Source organism: Diabrotica virgifera, chromosome 2, assembly GCF_917563875.1.
Source record: "Diabrotica virgifera virgifera chromosome 2, PGI_DIABVI_V3a".
Taxonomy (NCBI): Eukaryota; Metazoa; Arthropoda; class Insecta; order Coleoptera; family Chrysomelidae; genus Diabrotica; species Diabrotica virgifera.
Window position 1 is genome coordinate 224,920,276 of NC_065444.1, and position 22,480 is coordinate 224,942,755.

At 32.1% G+C, this 22,480-nt stretch overlaps 1 protein-coding gene across 2 annotated transcripts in view; it reads left to right on the plus strand.

The window, feature by feature from the left end:
- The first annotated feature begins 16,299 nt into the window (after nucleotides 1–16,299).
- Nucleotides 16,300–22,480, plus strand: part of LOC114330014 (group 3 secretory phospholipase A2) — a 66,076-nt gene continuing 59,895 nt past the window's right edge. The window contains exon 1 of one of the 2 annotated variants that reach the window (XM_028279308.2): nucleotides 16,300–16,549. The gene's annotated coding sequence lies outside the window, so the exon portion shown is untranslated. The remainder of the gene's footprint in view (nucleotides 16,550–22,480) is intronic. The other variant, XM_028279306.2, reaches the window with a different exon arrangement.

Genomic DNA, 22,480 nt, shown 5'->3' on the forward strand with positions numbered 1-22,480 from the left:
CTTCACTGATGAGCCCAGAGAGGTTGAAGAGGGCGAAACACATTTCTAAGAACTGGTGTTTGGATCTTTGATTCTATTCAAAAAATTTTTCCCAGCCCGAAATGGTGGATGTGTGAATTATTCGTAAGGGGATTTTTCCACATTCTCTATTTCATTTGTTTGATTTCGTACGAGTGGTCGTTAAACCAGTACCTGTGGATCTTTTGATCATTGAGTGTGTTTCAAAGATCTACTACATCTTTTGTTTTTTCATGAAAAAAAAGTTAATTAATAGCAAGCTGAAAATTTGTTAATAGCTTAAGGGTGTCTAGTCGGACAAACTTTGATATATGGGAACACCGGAACAGGGGAAGTTTTAATTGTGGAACAGGTTAAAAATTTGGAACGGTCAGACCACGAAAACGTCACATGTATTTTGTCCGACAGAACTTCCAATTGATTTGTTACTCTTTCATTAACCTCTCATGCAAAAATCAGACTGCTATTTATCACCTGTCATAATTCCTGTCATTTGACATACCTATACTACGTGTTCCACTCATTATAATTTCCATTTGGTGATAAATAGCAGCCTGATTTTTGCATGAGAGTTTAATGAAAGGGTAACAAATCGATTGGAAGTTCTGTCGGACAAAATACATGTGACGTTTTCGTGGTCTGTCCGCTCCAAATTTTTAACCAGTTTCACAATTAAAACTTCCCCTGTTCCAGTGTTCCTATATATCAAAGTTTGTCCGACTAGACACCCTTAAGCTATTAACAAATTTTCAGCTTGCTATGAATCAACTTTTTTTTCATACGCGGGATCCAGACCTATTAAATTCTTAAGCCAAGGTTTTCTTCATCTTCTCACATTTCGTCTTCCTCGGATTTTGCCTTAAATAATAAGTTCATCACATGTCCCAAGTACTCAAGTTTTAGCCTTTTGATAGTTAATATTATTTTTGTTTTATTTCCTATCCTTGTAGTTACTTCCACGTTTGACATTGTTTGAATCCATGATATTCGCAGGATTCTTCTGTAATACCAATATTCAAAGGCGGCTAACTTATTCAGATGGACTTGTTTTAATGTCCACGCTTCCAAGCCATAAAGAAGAGTAGAGAACACGTAACACCGGAGCATTCTTAGGCGTAGTTCTACAGTTCTAGCCTTATATACTTACAACAAAGAAACTTTTTAAATTCAATGGAATGATGTGCACGAAATAGCACTTGCACGTGTTAACATTAGGGCTTTCAAATAAATGTTTCAAATATATTGTGTAGAGAAACTCACCATGAGATTGAGTAAATTCTTGATTTTTCTGGAGTAAATCCAGTCTGGTATCTTCTATTATGCCCAGTATATAAACATGTAGCCTTTATTTGCTAATATTTTTAACCTATACTTATGTAGTTGTCACACTGGAGATGGTTGCCTTTTTTATGTAATGGACATATTGCACCTTGAGACCCTTCACAGGACAAGATCTGATTTTGCCAGAAAAGAAATAAAAGTTTATGTAGTGTCTGCAGCTGGACGTCGTAGCCACCATTCTTGTAAAATTTATACTCATTTTTAATATTATACTTAATATTAGGTTGTATAAATTAGGTCGATACATGACCATGAATTTAGGTATAGAGAGTCCATTTATTTTTATCTTTTATTTATTTATCTTATATTTTGCCTTTTGTTGGATTTATATGTCGAATTCCTCAGAAATTATCGACTTTTTTATGGTAAAATTTAAGATTTAAGTACTAAAGATCAAAAAAGATTGGTCCCAAGATTGTGCTGTCAAATTTTAAAATCAATGTTTTTAGCATAAAAAAGTGGATATTTTCTATAGAATTCGACTTACTCGTAGATGTTCCTTATAACTGCATTATTTTTTGCTATTGCTACAGTACTTATTTGTTTGAATTTTTATGCACGCTTTATATGCAGATGTCATAGGGTTTGTTCGTCCAAGGTCCAAGGGAATAGGATTGGATCCCGCGTACCAAAAAAAGTTGATTAATAGCAAGCTGAAAATTTTTTATTAGATTAACGGTGTGTAGCCGGACAAACTTGTATGGGAACACTGGAACAGGGGAAGCTTTAATTGTGGAACGTGATTTTAATTGTGGAACGTGTCATCCTGACAAGTTTATGATTGTGGAAACTAGCAGGTTGTTTTTAAGTTTATTCATTAGCAAACTTTACATAATATATGAAAAAATGTTTGTCCGACAAATATGTTGGGCATTTTAATAAGTTCGACACGTAGTCTAGGCGCCAGAGGGGTCACCGTGTCCTTTTCAATTCTGATGGACAAAACTCAACGGTTTCTTATGGATTTTTGGCTGCTGATTACGAATTTCGAGGGCGGATATCGATTCGAGTGGTCAAAAAATTGTTATAAACAATTTAATTGTTTATAAATTGTTTATAAAGCTCTGGCTCATAAACTAAAAGAGATAAAAAAGAATGTTTCAAATAAAATTTGTTCGTTAATAAAAAACGAAGAAAAAACGTTTAGTAAACTTAAATCCAACAATTATAACTCAAGATATTGTAAAATTAGTGCACAATGCAAATTGCAAATTGCAAAATAAGTATTTTTCGAAGCTTTATCGATCGTAACTCGACTTCTATGCATGCAAATGAGCCTCAGAAAGTTTTATTTTAAAGCTTTATTAATAGGCTTCCAAACAAAGTTTGTTAAATTACTTTATCTTTATTTGTTCTAAAGTTATACCCGTTCGAAGTTATAATATTCTTAAAAAAATTGTACATTAATTTGTTTATAAGGGTTTCAAGCAAATTTGAGCTTTAAACATTTATACTTTAATTAACAATAATTATAGAAGAACTCAAAAGGAATAATTGGAGCTTAAGAAAATGTTTGTAAGTTTATTTTTGGTCAAGGTATCGATATTTTAATGGCGCGCTATGTCAAGCAGTCAAAGTATTTTTCGACGCTTTATCGATCGTTACTCGGCTTCTACGCATGCAAATGAGCCAATATGTGATATCCATATACAAATGGATCGAGTTATTTTGCAGCATCATCATTGCATATAAAACGAGCATTTATGTTGTGGCAGCATACACACAATTAAAGTGCCTTGATGATGCTGCAAAAGAACTAGATCCACTTTATATGGATATTATCCACTATCCACTGGATATCTATATGATATAGATTATATCTATATCATATAGATAATTAGATTCTGAAGCCCCAGAAAGTTTTAGTTTACATGTAACATGTAACTGTAAAAATTGCTCCAAGAACTTATGCAGATGTCAAAAAGCTGAGATTCCCTGTATGTCTCGATTCAAATGCAGGAAACAAAAAGTTTGTAAAAATAGTATTAATAAATAATATCAGCTTACTTTTTAGTTCTCTTTCTGAAATATTAGTTTTTATTGTTTTTTTCTCATTAGTACAAAAAATAGAAGACAAAGTAAATAGAATGAAAGGTAATACGAGGTACAGTATGATGATTTAATTATAAGAATTATATGATAGAACTTTATTAGGATCTTCAAAAATGAAAAACGAAGATAACGTATAATATACATAGAAATTATAATTTGCATCGAGAAGTTAGCGCGTGAACCTTTACGCGGTGAGCCGATCTTGCGCCTCAGAGCTCACTATTAAAATATCGATATCGTAGCCAAAAATAAACTTACAAACATTTTTGTACGCTCAAAATATTCCTTTTGAGTTCTTCTATCATTATGTTAATTAAAGTATAAATGTTTATAGCTTAAATTTGCTTGAAACCCTTATAAACAAATTAATGTACAATTTTTTTAAGAAAATTATAACTTCAACCGGGTATAACTTTAAAACAAATGAAGATCAAGTAATTTAGCAAACTCTGTTTGGAAGCCTATTAATAAAGCTTAAAAATGAGACCTTCTAAGGCTTATTTGCGTGCGTAAAAGCCGAGATAGGATCGATAAAGCTTCGAAAAATATTTATTTTGCAATTTGCATTGTGCACTAATTTTACAAAATCTTGAGTTCTAATTGTTGGATTTACGTTTAGTAAACGTTTTTTTCTTAGTTTTTTATCAGCAAACAAATTTTATTTGAAACATTCTTTTTTATCTCTTTTAGTTTATGAGCCAGAGCCTTATAAACAATTTATAAACAATTAATTGTTTATAACAATTTTTTGACCACTTGGATCGAAATTCACCCTCGAAATTCGTAATCAGCAGCCAAAAATCCATAAGAACCCGTTGAGTTTGTCCATCAGAATTGAAAAGGACACGCTGACCTCTATTTTTCGCCTAGACCAATGGTTCCCAACTTTTTTCCCATAATCGCCCCCTTAGACAGGTTTCACCGGTTGTGAATACTATAATCGCCCCCCTCCCCAATTAAATTGAAACAAAAAATTATTCAGTACAATATTGATTTATTTTTACATTTCGTAAAATGATACATGGTAAGTCATCATTCAATCTTCGCTTGTCCACTGCTGGACATAGATCTCTCTCATATCGATCTTGTGCCTCTTGCATTTTGTCCACGTGTTGGTGAACATGGTTAGTAATAATTGTTAATTTCTCCCTTGGGCCTGGTGATACTCACATAATTTCTTTATGTCTGGCTCAATGTTGGTTAATAGCTATGTACCTCAAATCCCCTCCAAGGTAGAGGCAATATGTTTGAAGATCCTCAGAATAACCACATGATGATTTCTGGGGAATTTGGTGAGACCTCCTCTCTGTATATTTTCTTCAAAAATACATAGTTTGTCAATGAATGTTCCGACTACTCCCTTCGCTTTGGCCATATTTATGTTCTTCCTTTTTAATTCCAGATTCGTTCCATTTAATTTTTCAGAAATATCTGATAGTTAAGCGATGTCATTTCGCTTCTCTTGTAGTGCTGTACTCAGTGTGGGGTCAGTAGTTATCAGAAATTCGATAATAGTATCCATGAGACTGCAGAACCGCCGTAAGAAATTCCCTTTCGAAAGCCAGCGGACTTCCGTATGTAGTACTGTAGTAGCAATGTAATAAATATCTCATCATTTTCTTTACAGAGTGTCAGAGTGTACGAAATATTCCACCATTCTTTGGTTTTGCTTTCATTTTATTTACCTCATCTATGATAAGACCAATATTTACATATGAAGCACAGACATAGACCTTCACGAAGGAAAATATGGAAAGAATGGCCAATACTCAAAGGGCAATCGAAAGAAACATGCTGGGTATCAAGATAAATGACAAAAATAAAAATACATGGATCAGAAATAAAACCAAAGTGAAAGATCTAAACAAACATGCAGCTACTCTCTAGTTAAAAACATCATAAAACAACAGACAAAAGACGGAAGATGGAATGAAGCGACAATCCACTGGAGACATTGGGACCGTAAAAGAGGAAAGGACAGACCACAGATGAGATGGTCGAATGACCCAAACAGATACGCTGGGACCAGATGGACAGGATTAGCACTGAAAGAAGAAGAGTGGAAAAATAAGGGGGAGGCCTACGTTCAACTTTGGACAAACGAAGGGCAAAAGATAGATAGATGACAACACGACCACAATTTTGGCCGTACACTTTTTGTTGGAGTCAGATCGGCAGGGTCAGTACCTCCTCTCATCATTCTTATCCCACTTCTATCCCTTTCTCTTTTGTGAGGATGTTCGCCCAATACGAAAGCTCGATAAAAGGAAAATGCAGAATTAATTATAATGTATTACTTACCTATAGAATTAAATTGTGTCATGATTCACAGCCCTCTGTTACTAGACGAGATGTTTGTGTTATTATTACCTGCATTGGTGTACATTTAATTACTTTTTTATTAAAATCAATGGGAAAGTCCCCGTAGCTGGCTGTATACCATAGTTAAAAAACCATACTGAAGTAAAAACTTCTTTTGTATATTGGTATAAAAAGTTTTATTAAAAAACATAAAAGTCCTCCAAAAGGATTTGCAAAACGTTTTCAATCTGAATCAGATCATCCTCAGTGCCTACAACGAAGTATTTCCACGTTAAAATGAATGCAAAAGGTTTAAAATTGTGACTAGGTTAAAGAAAAATGTGGCAATACTTACGTTCTGCTTCACAAAAGAAACTAGCAACTTATTTAAAAAGGTTACATCGATATAAATGGTTTACATAACAATTAAGTGATATTTGTAGCGACTCCAAGTCGATGTTACAAGATGAAATGTGCTAGGAGTGCTCAAAGGGCAACATGGTTCCCTGCTCGTTAAGAACTCGTGGTTCTTGTCAGTTCAATGGACACAGACCAACTAAAGTGAAGGAGATGACAATCCAATTATCAGACCGAAGTGACATGACAAGACAGGTAGTCAATTTTTGGTTATGAATTTCAAATTATTATTGTTGTTTAAAAAATTTTTGGATTATATATTAGTAACTGTATAAAATTGAAATTTAAATTATAATAATTAGATTTTATTGTAAAAGTATATATATATGGCAACTCTCTACTCTATGTTACAGAAAGAACTGTTGTTAGTGTTAGGTAGATAAAATGCAAGTCAGTGACGTCATCGGTGATTAAATTTGAGAAAGAAGGCAAACAGTTTTATTTAGTTTGAAAGAAAAGGAAAATTAGTTCTATGTACGCCACCTATATGATAGGTACCAAGATAAGGTGTATTTAATGTTGTAAGGTGTATTTAATGTTGTATGTTTACAACATTAAATACACCTTATCTTGGTACCTATCATATAGGTGGCGTACATAGAACTAATTTTCCTTTTCTTTCAAACTAAATAAAACTGTTTGCCTTCTTTCTCAAATTTAATCACCGATGACGTCACTGACTTGCATTTTATCTACCTAACACTAACAACAGTTCTTTCTGTAACAGAGAGTAGAGAGTTGCCATATATATATATATATATATATATATATATATATATATATATATATATATATATATATATATATATATACTTTTACAATAAAATCTAATTATTATAATTTAAATTTCAATTTTATACAGTTACTAATATATAATCCAAAAATTTTTTAAACAACAATAATAATTTGAAATTCATAACCAAAAATTGACTACCTGTCTTGTCATGTCACTTCGGTCTGATAATTGGATTGTCATCTCCTTCACTTTAGTTGGTCTGTGTCCATTGAACTGACAAGAACCACGAGTTCTTAACGAGCAGGGAACCATGTTGCCCTTTGAGCACTCCTAGCACATTTCATCTTGTAACATCGACTTGGAGTCGCTACAAATATCACTTAATTGTTATGTAAACCATTTATATCGATGTAACCTTTTTAAATAAGTTGCTAGTTTCTTTTGTGAAGCAGAACGTAAGTATTGCCACATTTTTCTTTAACCTAGTCACAATTTTAAACCTTTTGCATTCATTTTAACGTGGAAATACTTCGTTCTAGGCACTGAGGATGATCTGATTCAGATTGAAAACGTTTTGCAAATCCTTTTGGAGGACTTTTATGTTTTTTAATAAAACTTTTTATACCAATATACAAAAGAAGTTTTTACTTCAGTATGGTACTTTTTTATTATCCTATGGATATCCGATCGAAAGTATTGTTTTTTCTTCTCTATTACCCATTTCTCTTTTCCCAGATGCTAATCGCCCACCTTATCGCCCCCTTTTCTCTATTGCCCCCCATATCGCCCCCTTCGCTCTATCGCCCCCTGAAAATCTCAAATCGCCCCCAAGGGGGCCATCGCCCTCCGGTTGGGAATCACTAGCCTAGACTAACGTAGAACATGTCAAATAACAGGTATTATATTGGTGGTAAATAGCAGTCTGATTTTTGGATGAGAGTTTAATGAAAGGGTAACAAATCAATTAGAAGTTCTCTCCGACAAAATACATGGGACGATTTCGTGGTCTGACGTTCCAAATTTTTAACCTGTTCCACAATTAAAACTGCCCTTGTTCCAGTGTTCCCATACATCAAAGTTTGTCCGACTAGACACCGTTAAGCTATTAACAAATTTTCAGCTTGCTGCTAATCAACTATTTTTGGTACGCGGGATCCAGGCATAGAAATGTATTTTTCATTAATAACTAATACTCGGCTCTTACACTATATTCTAAACACCTACTTTAAGTACACTGGCCTACTTAATACATCGACAAACGAATTCGCATGTTTGGTTGATTCAACGTGCTCGGTCACTGTAACAAATGGATACATATTCAGGCAAAAAGTTTTAATAAAAAAGCTCAAATTACTAATTTTTATTTTTCTATTTAGTGTAATAATAGCAGTAGAATAAATCGTGAGAACACATCGTTAATATTTTCTTTACAAATTTTAAATCTCATATGTAAATTTTAAATACAATAGGTAACTTTCTGTTTAAATATTTAGGCAGACAGATAAGTATGAACAAATTGAAAATATTTTGGTATTACCAATTAACACGTTAATAAATTTTATGTTTTGTTTAACTAGCCAATATAATATATTTTCATAGAACAATATCGTCATATTTAATTTTTAAAATTATTTTACTTTAATTTCTTTTTTGTCATTCTTATTTATTAATTAGTAGGAACTAAGTAATACTGCGAATTTAAAATACTGTCTTTTAATTTTTCACTGCTTTTCTTACAGATAGACGTGACGTGATCTTCCGAGGCTTTGTTTGTTCTTAATATAGAGTGTTTCATTAATAATGACACCGTGTTTTAGAAAAATTTATTTAAAAATTTTTCATTTTTTGAATTTGAACAAAATTTGAAATAAAAATTTAAAAAAACGTTGTATTTTACGGACTTAAAGCAAGAGTAACTTTTAGTACTAGAATACCTCATAATTTAATAATCTAATGTCAAAATTGCTTAAAAACTAAAGATACAAAAAATAATGTGATAAAATAACCGTTGACCTACCCAAAAGGGACGCATATGACCGATACTAGAAATTTGCAATTGGTGAAATGGATTCATCTCTGGAAGATAAAAAAACGTACCAGTTTTTGTTTTTATAAATACACACACCGGCAAAATTAGCCGAACACGTTAAAAATGGGACATGTTTGATGTCTCGTATTTCCTAAACCTGATGTCCGATTTAAGTAATTTTTTTAATATGTTATAGCCTTATTATTTAAGAATATCGTTGTAATAATATTGTTGCTAGACAACACCATTTTATACCGGGTGTACCAATCATACTGTGTTTTTTTCTTAAAGTTTGGAACACCCTGTGGAATATTCTAGCATATGTAAAATATTAGAATTAATACTCGATTGTAGACTTAGGCTTGCTTAACATTTTCCTTTTCGATTCATTTACTTATGTGAAATAATAAAAAAGTTATGTGCGTTAACAACTATCCATGTTTTTCTTCAATAAATCCTCATAGTAGGGGAGGAAAGTATACTAAATTTGCAGTTACTCGAGCGTTATGGGGACCTATTGGATTTTGAAGAGTATGTGCTAAAATCAGAAAAAGGTTAAGTTAAGTTTTCCATAAAGTGGGGGATTTTTCATTTTTTAATTTAATTTTCCATTTGAAACAATCATTTTTCTCCCATTATAACGTTATCTATCCATAATTCGAAAAAATATGTCGAATAAAAGTTGCTTATTTTTACGTAAAGAATCCAAATCTGCAATAAAAATTGGGGGCTCCTATTTAAGATTTTAAATTAAATCCCCCACCCCACCTCCGTGGGGGGTCGTTACACCCCACGGAGAGGGGTGGGGGTAAATTAAAAATTATAAATATGAACCCTGCGATATTTTGCGAAATGAACATCAGATCGTAAAACTACAAAATACACCTATTCAATATTTTTCAAAAATCTACCGAATGGCACCAAACACGACCCCCCACGGAGGTGGGGTGGGGGATTACATTAAAATATTAAATAGGAGCCTCCAATTTTTATTGCAGATTTGGATCCTTGACGTAAAAATAAGCAACTTTTATTCGCAACATTTTTTCCTATTATTGATAAATTGCGCTATAATCGGAAAAAACGATTGGTGGAAATGGAAAATTAAATTGAAAAATGGAGAGTCCCACACTTTATGGAAAACTTAACTTACCTTTTTTTGGTTGTAGCACCCACTCTTCACAATCCACTCCAGGTCCCAAGAACGCTCGAGTAATTGCAAATTGAGCATACTTTTCTCCCCTCCTATGAGGATTTATTGATAAAAAACATGGTTAGTTGTTAAAGCACATAACTTTTTTATTTTCCAACATAAGCAAATGAATCAAAAAAGAAAATGCTAAGAAAGCATAATTCTACAATCGAGTTTTAATTTTAATATTTTATATATGCTGGAATATTCCACAGGGTGTTCCGAACTTTAAGAAAAAAACACAGTATGCTTGTTACACCCGGTATAAAATGACATTTACCTATCTAGCAACAATATTATTACAGCGATATTCTTAAATAATAAGGCTATAACATACCAAAAGAATCACTCAAATCGGACCACTGTTTGATGAAATACGAGACATCAAACATGTCCCATTTTTAACGTGTTCGGCTAATTTTGCCGGTGTGTGTAGTTTTTTTTTGCATTTTTTTATTAAAAAAAAAACAAAATTTTCAAATTGATTCTTCTAGAAAACGATATATCCTACCGACTTACAGCAAGAGTACCTCTTAGTGCTAGAATACCTCACAATTTAATAATCCAGTGTTAAAATACTTAAAGTTAAAGACAAAAAAGTTATGCGCTGAAATATCAGTTGCCCTACCCAAGACGGACGCCTATGACCGATACTAGAAATTCGCAATTAATGGAACCGATTTATCTCTGGAAGATAAATAGGCTTAACAGTTTTCGTTTTCCTACATAGAAGCGTTCTGGAGGTAATTATTAAAAAAACTAATTAGGTACAAGACGCCATCTTCAAAAAGCTCTAGCTACCTTAGGAAGTATTTTCGAACTAATACAAACTTACGTGCATAGAAATCGGCCACTTAAAAATTTGGTCATTTTCGATGTTTCATATTTCCTAAACCTGTTGGCCGATTTAAGTGATTTTTTGAACATGTTATAGCCTGATTCTTTAACAATACCACTTTAATAATACCACACCTGCTAAACAGGTAAATTTTCATTATATACCGGGTGTACCAATCAAACTGTGTTTTTTTATTAAAGTTCGCATCACCCTGTGGAATATTCTAGCATTTATAAAATACTGAAACTAGAACCCAACTATAGCCTTAGGTTTTCTTAACATTCTGTTTTTTGAATCATTCGTTTATGTTGGATAATAAAAAAGTTAGGTACTTTAACAACTAGACATGTTCTTCATCAATACACAGTGTTTCTAAATAAGTGCGACAAACTTTAAGGGATAATTCTGCATGAAGAAATAATGACAATTGGCTTTATAAACGTATGTCCGCAAATGTTTCGTTTCCGAGATACGGAATGTTGACTTTTTTCTTACAAACTGACGATTTATTTTATTGCTTTAAAACCGATTGAGACGCCAATGAAATTTGGTGGGTTTTAAGTCGTAGTTATTGCACATTTTCTGACATACAATTAAGAATTTAATATTCACCATTAGCGCGCATACGTGTAATATGACCGATCATATTACCCGTATGCACGCTAATGGTGAATATAAAATTCTTAATTTTATGTCAAAAAATCTGCAATAACTAGCTCTTAAAACCTACCAAATTTCATTTGCATAACTCAACTGGTTTTAAAGCGATAAATAAATCGTCAGTTTGTAAGAAAAAATTCAACATCCCGTATCTCGGAAACGAAACATTTGCGGACATACGTTTATAAAGCCAACTGTCATTATTCTTTCATGCAGAATTACCCCTTAAAATTTGTCGCACTTGTTTAGAAACACCGTGTATTGATGAAGAACATGTCTAGTTGTTAAAGTAACTAACTTTTTTATTATCAAACATAAATGAATGAATTAAAAAGCAGAATGTTAAGAAAATCTGATTCTATAGCTGGGTTTTAATTTCAGTATTTTATAAATGCTAGAATATTCCACAGGGTGATGCAAACTTTGAGAAAAAAACACAGTTTGATTGATACATCCGGTATATAATGACAATTTACCTGTTTAGCAACAATATTATTAGAGTGGTATTGTTAAAAAATCAGGCTATAACATGTTAAAAAAATCACTTAAATCGGACAACAGGTTTAGGAAATATGAGTCATCAAAAATGACCAAATTTTTAAGTTGGCCGATTTCTATGCACATAAGTTTAGTTCTGTTATTTTCCTAACTAGTGCGGAAAGTCATACTTTTACGCACGAGACTGCCGTTGACCCGAACGACGCGATAGCGGAGTTCGGGCAAGCAGTCGAGTGCGGGGAAGACACTTTCCGCATGAATTAGGAACAATATTTTTTTCCAGGGCCTTACGTTTAGAAAAAAGCCACAAAAAATAGAGTTATGATATATCAATTTTTATTTAGAAGTGAAAATACACAAATTAATTCTTTGACAACGTTGTCAAAACCAAACTTTCAATATAATGGGTTACCACGACGACGATATTGGTTTCCATGACGACGATTCAAAACTTAAATATTATGTCAAAATAATTTTCATTCATCGAATTATCAGTAGTAATTGCACAAGAGCTCTAAAATTATATATTAATTTTAGAGATCGAGTGCAATTTGTTGCGATTATTTCATGAATAAAACTCTTCAAAACCAAAATTTTATTGTAATTTATTTATGTAAGTACAAATTAATACTGTTAAACACACAGTTGATATAAAATATTTTACGGTTGAAAGTCATCACTTTTATAACTTTTAAAACATTAATTGTCATTAATGTCACTGAATGTATTTTTTCGTAGCAGCGAAGGGCATCTGACGTAATATACTTGACGACGGGATATTATCAAAAATTATCACTTTAATTTTTATTTCTGTAGCTTTCTATTGGTCAGAATCTCCTATGAATGAAATAATCAGTAGTAATTGCACAAGAGCTCTAAAATTATCAAATTTTTCCCGAGTGACACTTTGACAGTTTTAATTTCACGGCCCGAAGGGGAGTGAAATTATGTCACAAGTGTCACGAGGGCGTGAAATTCGATAATAATTTTAGAGATCGAGTGCAATTTGTTGCGATTTTTCATGAATAAAACTCTTCAAAACCAGAATTTTATTGTAATTTATTTATGTAAGTACAAATTAGTACAATTAAACACACAGTTGTTATAAATATTTGACGGTTGAAAGTCATCACTTTTATAATTTTTAAAATATTAATTGTCATTAATGTCACTGAATGTATTTTTTCTTAGCAACGAAGGGCATCTGACGTAATATACTTGACGACGGGATATTATCAAAAATTATCAGTTTAATTTTTATTTCTGTAGCTTTCTATTGGTCAGAGTCTCCTATGAATGACATAATCAGTAGTCAGTAGTAATTGCACAAGAGCTCTAAAATTATCGAATTTTCCCCGAGTGACACTTTGACAGTTTTAATTTCACGACCTGATGTCAAAGTGTCACGAGAGCAAAAACTCGATAATAATTTTAGAGATCGAGTGCAATTTGCTGCGATTATTTCATGAATCAAACTATTCAAAACCAAAATATTATTGTAATTTATTTATGTAAGTACAAATTAGTACAATTAAATACACAGTTGTTATAAATATTTGACGGTTGAAAGTCATCTCTTTTATAACGGACGCCTGTGACCGGTACTAGAAATTTGCGATGGATGGAATCGATTTATCTCTTGAAGATAAGTATGTGTACCGATTATAGTTTTTCTAAACGTAAGCTTTCTGGAGATATTTAAGAAAAAACAATTACCAGACGCCATCTTCAAATAGCTCTAGCTCCTTTAGGAAGCAATGTCGGACTAGATGAATTGGGTTAAATTGTCTTAAAATTACCTGAGGAATCTCCTGTATTTATGTGTCTGTAGAGTTTCTGGACACCCTGTATAGCTATGAAAAAAAAAATAAGTAGTTTCTTTCCAGACAGGAGGGTGCATTTGGTATTTTGACAGACATATTTTGACATATTTTGGTGAGATTTTTTACCTGCCAGGTGATCAAAAAAAGTACGGTTGCATGTAAATGAAAACCGTTATAGGTAAGCTGCAGTGTGAGAAAAAGTGTATATCGATAAATGTTTGCGTCCTCCATCGCAGTTATTCCATATTTTCGAGCAAAATCATGTGACCTAACCATAGCCTTGCTGTTGTGCCTCAAAATTTTGGAGTAATTATTATATATAAAACAAAAATCAAACAAACTTAAAAAAAAAATAAAACTTAGTAGGACTTTTGGAATGTTTTTTTGAATACCTATATAGTTACCTCTATAAATAAATTGATAACTTAGATGGTGAAATGATTCCAGACAGACAGATTATGACAGACAGATTCCAGAATGGAAAATATTATGTTGGACATTTAAAAGGAAAGAGGAATAACGAATGAATGTAGGGGAAGTTGGAATGCATAGATTGATAAGTGGAGTGACAAATAATGAAGTCTAGGGTGGCACCAATTGATGCCACAATGATATAGCACATGTTAAGATGGTTCGGGTATTTTCAACGTCGAGATGTTAATCACAAAATACAAACATTAAGAGGATGGAAGGCCAAAGAAGACTTGTAGGAGACGCTTAGGCAGACTGTCGATAAAGGGGATTGATATTGGTATGATCCAAGATAGAAACTTATGGAGAAATGTAATTATGGAAGCCGACTCCGCCTAGGGATAAAGAAAAAGATTAGATTGCGCCTTACGATCTTAAAATGGGTGACGGTTGCGACAGAGATAAATGAGCCTATTTGGTCGGTAGTCTCTTTCTAATTCAAGGGGAGTATCGACGACGTCACTATCCTACTCTGTCGTCGAGTATTTTAGATTGTTTGACAGTTCGAGCGGATGGCGACGAGAACTGGTCGTTTGTCTTCGGACGTGGATAATCCTGGTTCGAATCCCATACCAATCTTTACTTTTTTTATTTTTTATTTAATCAATATTGCGTTTATTAGATATTATTACATCTCTAAAGTAAATCTATGCAAAGAAATATATAACAAATAAGAAAAACTGTGTAGGTACCTATAGATTTTTAAAAATATAAAAGCCAATGTTATTTTTTTAATAAGTTAATTGTGGAATAGTATAAAGTAATTGTTAGAAATATTCGTAAAAAATTACCAATAATTAATATCAACATAATGTACCATCGATTTATTAATTGAATCGGTCATTTCAAAAACAACATGAGTCACATATTCCTAATTTTACAGAAGAGCAAAGAAAACTAACTATATAGTCGAAAGATGGATGAAATGGATGACATCAAAATTCAGAGTTATATTGTAGTTTTGTTCCTAATGTTTTTACTGGACTGGTGTCGTTTTTGCACACAACGTTTATCTTAAAGGAGTCTATTCCTCTCAAAAAGTTAGTTTCTGAAAATTGTGGACTTTGCTGTTTTTGAAATGACCGATTCAATTATAAGTAATTAGACATTATTTTTATTTATGAAACTATTGTTACAATTTTTTAAAAAAGTAGAAGCAAAACAAACATTCACATCATTCGAATAAGGACGAATTTATATTAATAACGAATGACTTTTATTTTACTATACAGTTCACAAATTATGTATTCCAATATTCTTACTATACATACATTTATTATCTGCTAGATTTACTTAGGTCCATTTTTCAGATGGAAAAATATCTAATACACGCAATATTGATTAAATAAAAATAAAAAAAAGTAAAGTTGGTATGGGATTCGAACTACGATTATCCACGTCCGAAGACCAAAGACCATTTCCCGTCACCACCCGCTCCAACTGTCAATACATATTACTCGATAAAGTGGGATATTCACGTCGTTGATATTCCCCTTAAATTAAAAAGAGACTACCGACCAAATAGGCTCATTTATCTCTGTCGCAACCGTCACCCATTTTAAGATCGCAGGGCGCAATCTAGAGTATTATATATCTATGGGTATAAATATAGAACCCTTACTTCCCCCAGTGTAACATAAAAAAGTGTTTATAATTAGGGTAGGCATCTCTTTCTAATCAGAGGGGTTTATGTAATCACGGAGAGTAGGACGTTTAGCCGATTAGTCGTTTAGTCGATTAGAAAGATGCATAGGTACCCTAATTATATTACAAACACTTTTCTCTTTCTACACTGGGGGAACAGTTTTAGATTACAGCGCGCAGTCTAGTCTAGGTTACCTATATGTCTATGAATGGGTATTTACATACGTGAACATTTGATATTTGTAATACATAACTTTTATTCGTTTACTAAATTTTAAACTACAAATATGTGCCATTCTGGAAGAATATTTTACAATTAATCAATCAGTAATCAGTGTTCCCTCCTTTCATCTCACTTTAGTATTATTGGTTGCATAAACACGAAGTTTAATGTATTTGAATTTTAGAGTCGGCTTTTTAAAATTGTCTGTAGCGCCGAAATCGATAAAGCACCGAAATAATTTCATTCAGCTTTCTACACATAATAGTAGATAGTTTATTCAAAAATTGTGAATTTTTATTTAACAAGGTAAGGATGTCATCTATTTGTAGAATATTTCATGTAGTCAGAAAACCAGAAAGTTTTTTATTTGTTTCAAATATATTTTAATATTTACATAAGCTCTTTAAACTATTTGTTTTGGTTCAAGTAAATAATACTATTAAATTAATAAACATCATCCTTGAAATTTTCAGCAATAAGCAGGGAATCTTCTATATTTTTCTATCAAATCTGTATCTATTTCATGCACAATTCTTAAATCTCTTAAATTTATCTCGTTTGACGTATGCATCAGGTGGTGTCATAAAAGATATTTTTATTAGAAACATTTAATAATTGATACAATACAATAAATCTAAAGTTCCGCAAGGACAATCAAAAACGAAAACCCAATATTGTGATAACAAGTACTAATAGGCCTTTTTGCTTTTTTTGATAAAATTTGCCATAGTAAATAATGTATATTTTTTACAGTTTTTAAAAAAGCTGATTTTTTGACATGAAAATTTTGGACTAAAGTTAGGATGCTTTTTCGATATTAAATCAAAATAAAAGGAAAAAATAAATATTTTAAATCAAAACTATTGCTGTATATTTGGGACATGAAAAGATAAGTTTTCACCAAAGGGCCTAGCCGGGTAAGATGATGAAAAGTGCCCCCAACTCGATTCAAATTCCACATAGGTCACCGTTTAGCATATGTAGTGAAATTTACTTTCTGAAATTTTTAGCCCCCTAGGTGGTCATGTGACCCACCTAGAGCCTAATTAGGGTTTTTGTGTTTTTATTTTTTATCTCAGCCGCATCGAGAACTAGCGAAAAACTTTAAATAAAAAAGTTGTAAGATTTAAAAAGTTATGTCCGAAAAAAAATGTCCGTTTTTTTTATTTTTTGGCCGGAAATTTAAATTTTCGAACGATTTTAAAATTTTAAATGAGTAGAAAATAATAACTAAGACATTCGTTTTCACGAAAAAAATATATAACGTGTATTTTTGCATAATGTTTCACCCTCAATTTTTGAAAAATTTTAAAATTGGTGAAACGCACCTTTAGAAATAAAAAACCGCATTTTTCGGTTTTTTTGTTTCTTGATACAATTTTATACATATTTTTCAAAGAAGGTAACACCGTCAATAGAATAGGTAAAAAACTGAAAAATAATTGGGGTTTGCTTAATAAAAATTTTTTGTAACGCCATTCATTTTCAAGATACAGGGAGTTGAAGAAAACAATATTTTACACATTTTTTACGATTTTGCCGAAACTACTGGCAAAATTGTAATAAAACTTGGCGGATTTTAAGAGGTAGTTATTGTGCATGTTTTGACATACAATTAAGGATTTGATATGCATCATTGGCGCGCGTAGGGGTAATGGTCTGAACTTTTCAAAGAAAGAAGATAGTACGCCACTGACATATTTCAAATTAACAATCATTTTTGAATTACTCGTTCAATTTTCGATAAAAAAACTATCTTTTCATTTTTTCATACGACGCGCCGTTTTGCTGTAAAAAATAAAATATCTTAATGCTTCGAAAGTACCGGGTGTCCCAATAAGAATGGCTCTCGGCCATATCTCAGGAACCGTTTATAGTAGAGCTTTGAAATAAAAAATTTTATAACAAAAGTTGCCTCAGGAAAAGCCTGGAAATTATTTTCATACTTATAGTTCCACCGCTAGAGGGCGAAATTGAATATCAAAAATAAAAAAATCTAAATTTTACAAAATTTTCCTAATGAAGGGGCACTGGAAATCCGATTATTGTATTCTTCACAAAATTATGCGTATATTTGGTTTAACAAGTTTAACTCTACCTTTGCAAATAAGAGGTGGGGGTGAGTGGGAACCTTGTTATGAAAAAATGGCTGTAAGTCCGGTCCTGCTAAATCAAATTTTGAAAACTGGGTCTTGTTGAATACAGATCTTTTTCTTCAATGTAAGCGTGATAATTTTGAACCATCCTAATAAGTAATAAGCCAGCTGGGAGGCGTTATTTAATTTTTTTCAGAAATCTAGTTTTCTTTGGAAAATATTAAATACAAGTATGCATTTTTAATCATACTTTATAAAATTAGATTAAATTAGAAATAGAATAGCGAAAACCGCATGTCGATACCTTTTTTCTATCTCAAGATATCTCGAGAAAAGTGTAAATTTTATACAGCACTGTTACTATCACCGGTAAACTAAGTTAATGAAAAGTAGTGTGCTGTGGAAAAAAAGAAAATAACATTTTGCAGATGTCAACGTATAAAAATATAATTAATTAAAACAACAATATAAAGAGGAACAATACTATTAAAATTAAATATAACACAGAACAAAAAGAACTACTTAGTGACGACCTAAATATTCAAATTGTTGCCCATCATACACTACTCTATAATACATGCAGAGAATACTTAACGCCATTCAAAGCATATCGAGAGCAGAAATTGAGACTGCTGTTCAATCTACTCTTGAAAGAGTAAATGTTTGCAACGAAAATGATGGGCAAAAATTTGAACGTTTATGTCATCACTAAATAGTTGTTTTTATTTCTTTGTAATATGGCTTTTCAACGCTTCTCATTTGTTCGAGCCTCTGCCATATGCCGTATAATCCGTGTATAATATTAATATACGAGATATGAACGAGGCTCGAAACAAATGAGAAGCGTTGAAAATACCTAACATACGTTGACAGCTGGAAAATGTTTCTTTTTTGTTTCCATAGCACACTACTTTTAATGAATTTCGTTTACCGGTGACAGCAACAGTTATGTCTTTACATTTACACGTTTTGTAAGATATCTCGAGATAGAAAAAAGGTATTAACATGCGGTTTTCGCTATTCTGTTGCTAATTTTATCTAATTTTTTAATATGGTATTAAAAATGCATGTTTGTATTTAATATTTTCCAAGGAAAACTAGATTTCTGAAAAAAATTAAATAACGCCTTCTAGCTGGCATATTACTCGGTAAGTTGGTTCGAAATCATAACTTTTACATTGACGAAAAAGATCCGTCTTCAGCAAAACCACGTTTGCAAAATTTCATTAAGCAGAACCGGACTCACAGACAGTTTTTCATAACAAGGTTCCCACTCACCCCCACCTCTTATTTCCAAAGGTAGACCTAAACTTGTCAAATCAAATATGCGTAGAATTTTATGAAGAATACGACCATCGGATTTCCAGTGCCCCTTCATTAGGAAAATTTTGTAAAATTTAGATTTTTTAATTTTTGATATTCAATTACGCCCTCTAGCGGTGGTCCCACAAGTATGAAAATAATTTCCAGGCTTTTCCTGAGGCAACTTTTGTTATAAAATTTTTTATTTCAAAGCTCTCCTATAAACGGTTCCTGAGATATGGCCGAGAGCCATTCTTATTGGGACACCCGGTACATATTCGAATTAGTTTTTATAATGGATGTACGAGTTTATGTAAATGTAGAAACTGCTAGAAGTTCGAATACTTTGTAAGAGTTAGATGTTTTATTTTTTGAATAAAAATGGCGCGTCGTATGAAAAAATAGGAAGATAGATTTTTTGTCACAAATTGAACGAAGAATTCAAAAACGATTGTTAATTTGAAATATGTCAGTGGCGTACTATCTTTTTTCTTTAAAAAGTTCAGACCATTACCCCTATGCGCGCCAATGACAAATATAAAATTCTTAATTGTATGTCAAAAATTGCACAACAACTACCTCTTAATACTCGCCAAATTTTATTACAATGTTGCCAGTAGTTTCGGCAAAATCGTAAAAAATGTGTAAAATTTTGTTTTCTTCAACGCCCTGTATCTTGAAAATGGATGGCATTGCAAAATTTTTTTATTAAACAAACCCCAATTATTTTTCAGTTTTTTACCTATTCTAGTGACGGTGTTACCTTTTTTGGAAAAAATGTATAAAATTGTATCAAAACACGAAAAAAAACCGAAAAAATGCGGTTTTTTATTTTTAAAGGTGCGTTTCACCAATTTTAAAAATTTGAAAATTCAGGGTGAAATATTATGCAAAAATACACGTTATATATATTTTTCGTGAAAACGAATGTCTTAGTTATTTTTTTATACTCATTTAAAATTTTAAAATCATTCTAAAATTTAAATTTCCCGCCAAAAATTAAAAAAAAACATCGGACATAACTTTTTAAATCTTATAACTTTTTTATTTAGAGTTTTTCGCTAGTTCTCGATGCGGCTGAGATAAAAAATAAAAACATAAAAACCTTAATTAGGCTCTAGGTGGGTCACATGGCCACCTAGGGGGCTAAAAATTTCAGAAAGTGAATTTCACTACATATGCTAAACGGTGACCTATATGGAATTCGAATCGAGTTGGGGGCACTTTTCATCATCTTACCCGGCTAGGCCGGCCCATTTCGTGAAAATTTTTTTGGGGAAGATGAAAATTAGTCGAAGCAATAAACCACTGAACCTCCGAAAAAAAAACGACAAGCCGGATCTTAATAATTCTTTTTGCATTCGATTCGTGAATGCGTCAGGAAACTTTGTGACCCAGAGCCATGATATAATATTGAAAAACTGCATACAAAAAATGCATAGGCGTAACTGAAGATTCAGGGGCCTCCCCGCGACAATTTTTGTGGGGGCCCTTATTATAAACATAACGACAGCATAACAGTGTAATTACTAAAATATGTGTAAATGACAATATTTGGCCTTTCTTTAATAAGTCGTCATCAGTTAGTGTTAATATATTTTTTGGGAATAGACATGAAAACCTATTATAAGTACATACCTTAATCCGACAAACCTATTAGTAAGTTGTTGCAATATTATATCTAAATTAATGAAAACATTAACTTCAAACCTTTTTTTGATAAAAATTATTTTTTTTTGTCATACCTGTTTAATATTGTGTATTTATTATTTAGTTACGAACCACATAATGGTAGGTATACTTTATGCCGCGCGGGCATAAAGAAATTACATATTGCAATAGAAAACAACAAAAAAAAATCAAACATTTCATTTAATCCAGTATTATTTTCTGCCATCCATTGTTGAAATTTAGGGTATTCCTTGTCGTACGTTTCTTTGGATTTTTTCGGTAACAGATTCTCAGTCGCTTTTTTGGCTTTTTTAATAACTATTTCTTCAGAAATATCGAATTTCTCTTGCGTTCTAAATTTTTGGACAATGTCACATAGGAAAACTGTGTTTACGTTAATAACAAATTGCTAACCAACATCACTTTCCTAGTAACGGTACTAAATACCTGCTGTGATACAATATTACTTCTAATTCTAATCACCACGTGATTATTGATTATTAGATGATTATTAGATGTTTATAGCCTCGGGCGACATAATTATAAACTCTCGGGTCACAGGCCCTCGAGTTTATAAGCTTGTCGCCCTTAGGGTATAAACATCTATTTAATGCCCTTGATACATAAATAAATATTTCGTTCCAGCTGAGCTCATCGTAAAATTTTGTTATAAGTACGTTTTATCCTTTTATTTTTAAATTTCGGTATAATACCCCACCAATAAAGGGAGACCGTCAACTCTGCCGTTTCAGATTGCAAAAGTTTTGATGTTAGATGTTAGATTAATAAAGTTAAGTATTTTAGATTGAACAGTAATGTTAACGACAGATTCAAAATTATTCATATGCCTAATAATAAATGCTTTAGCTTCTAATTTTTTATCGTGTTGTAGATAGCAATGAAATTTTCGTTAAAGATTTCATTAGTTATCGGAAAGCTCGAAGCAAAGCCATAACAGCATCATGTCTGGATAACCACCGGGTTTCATAGAACCTTTTAAGTGCTTTTAAACACGATGAATCTAAAGTCGTAATAGTAGGTACATAGTATATCCCATCTTTTAATACTTGCACTAAAAAGACATAATTATATCCTAAAAAAAAGCAACTCATGTACACCAGCAACGGCATCATTCAACACTATTAGGGTCAGATTATGGGATGCACAA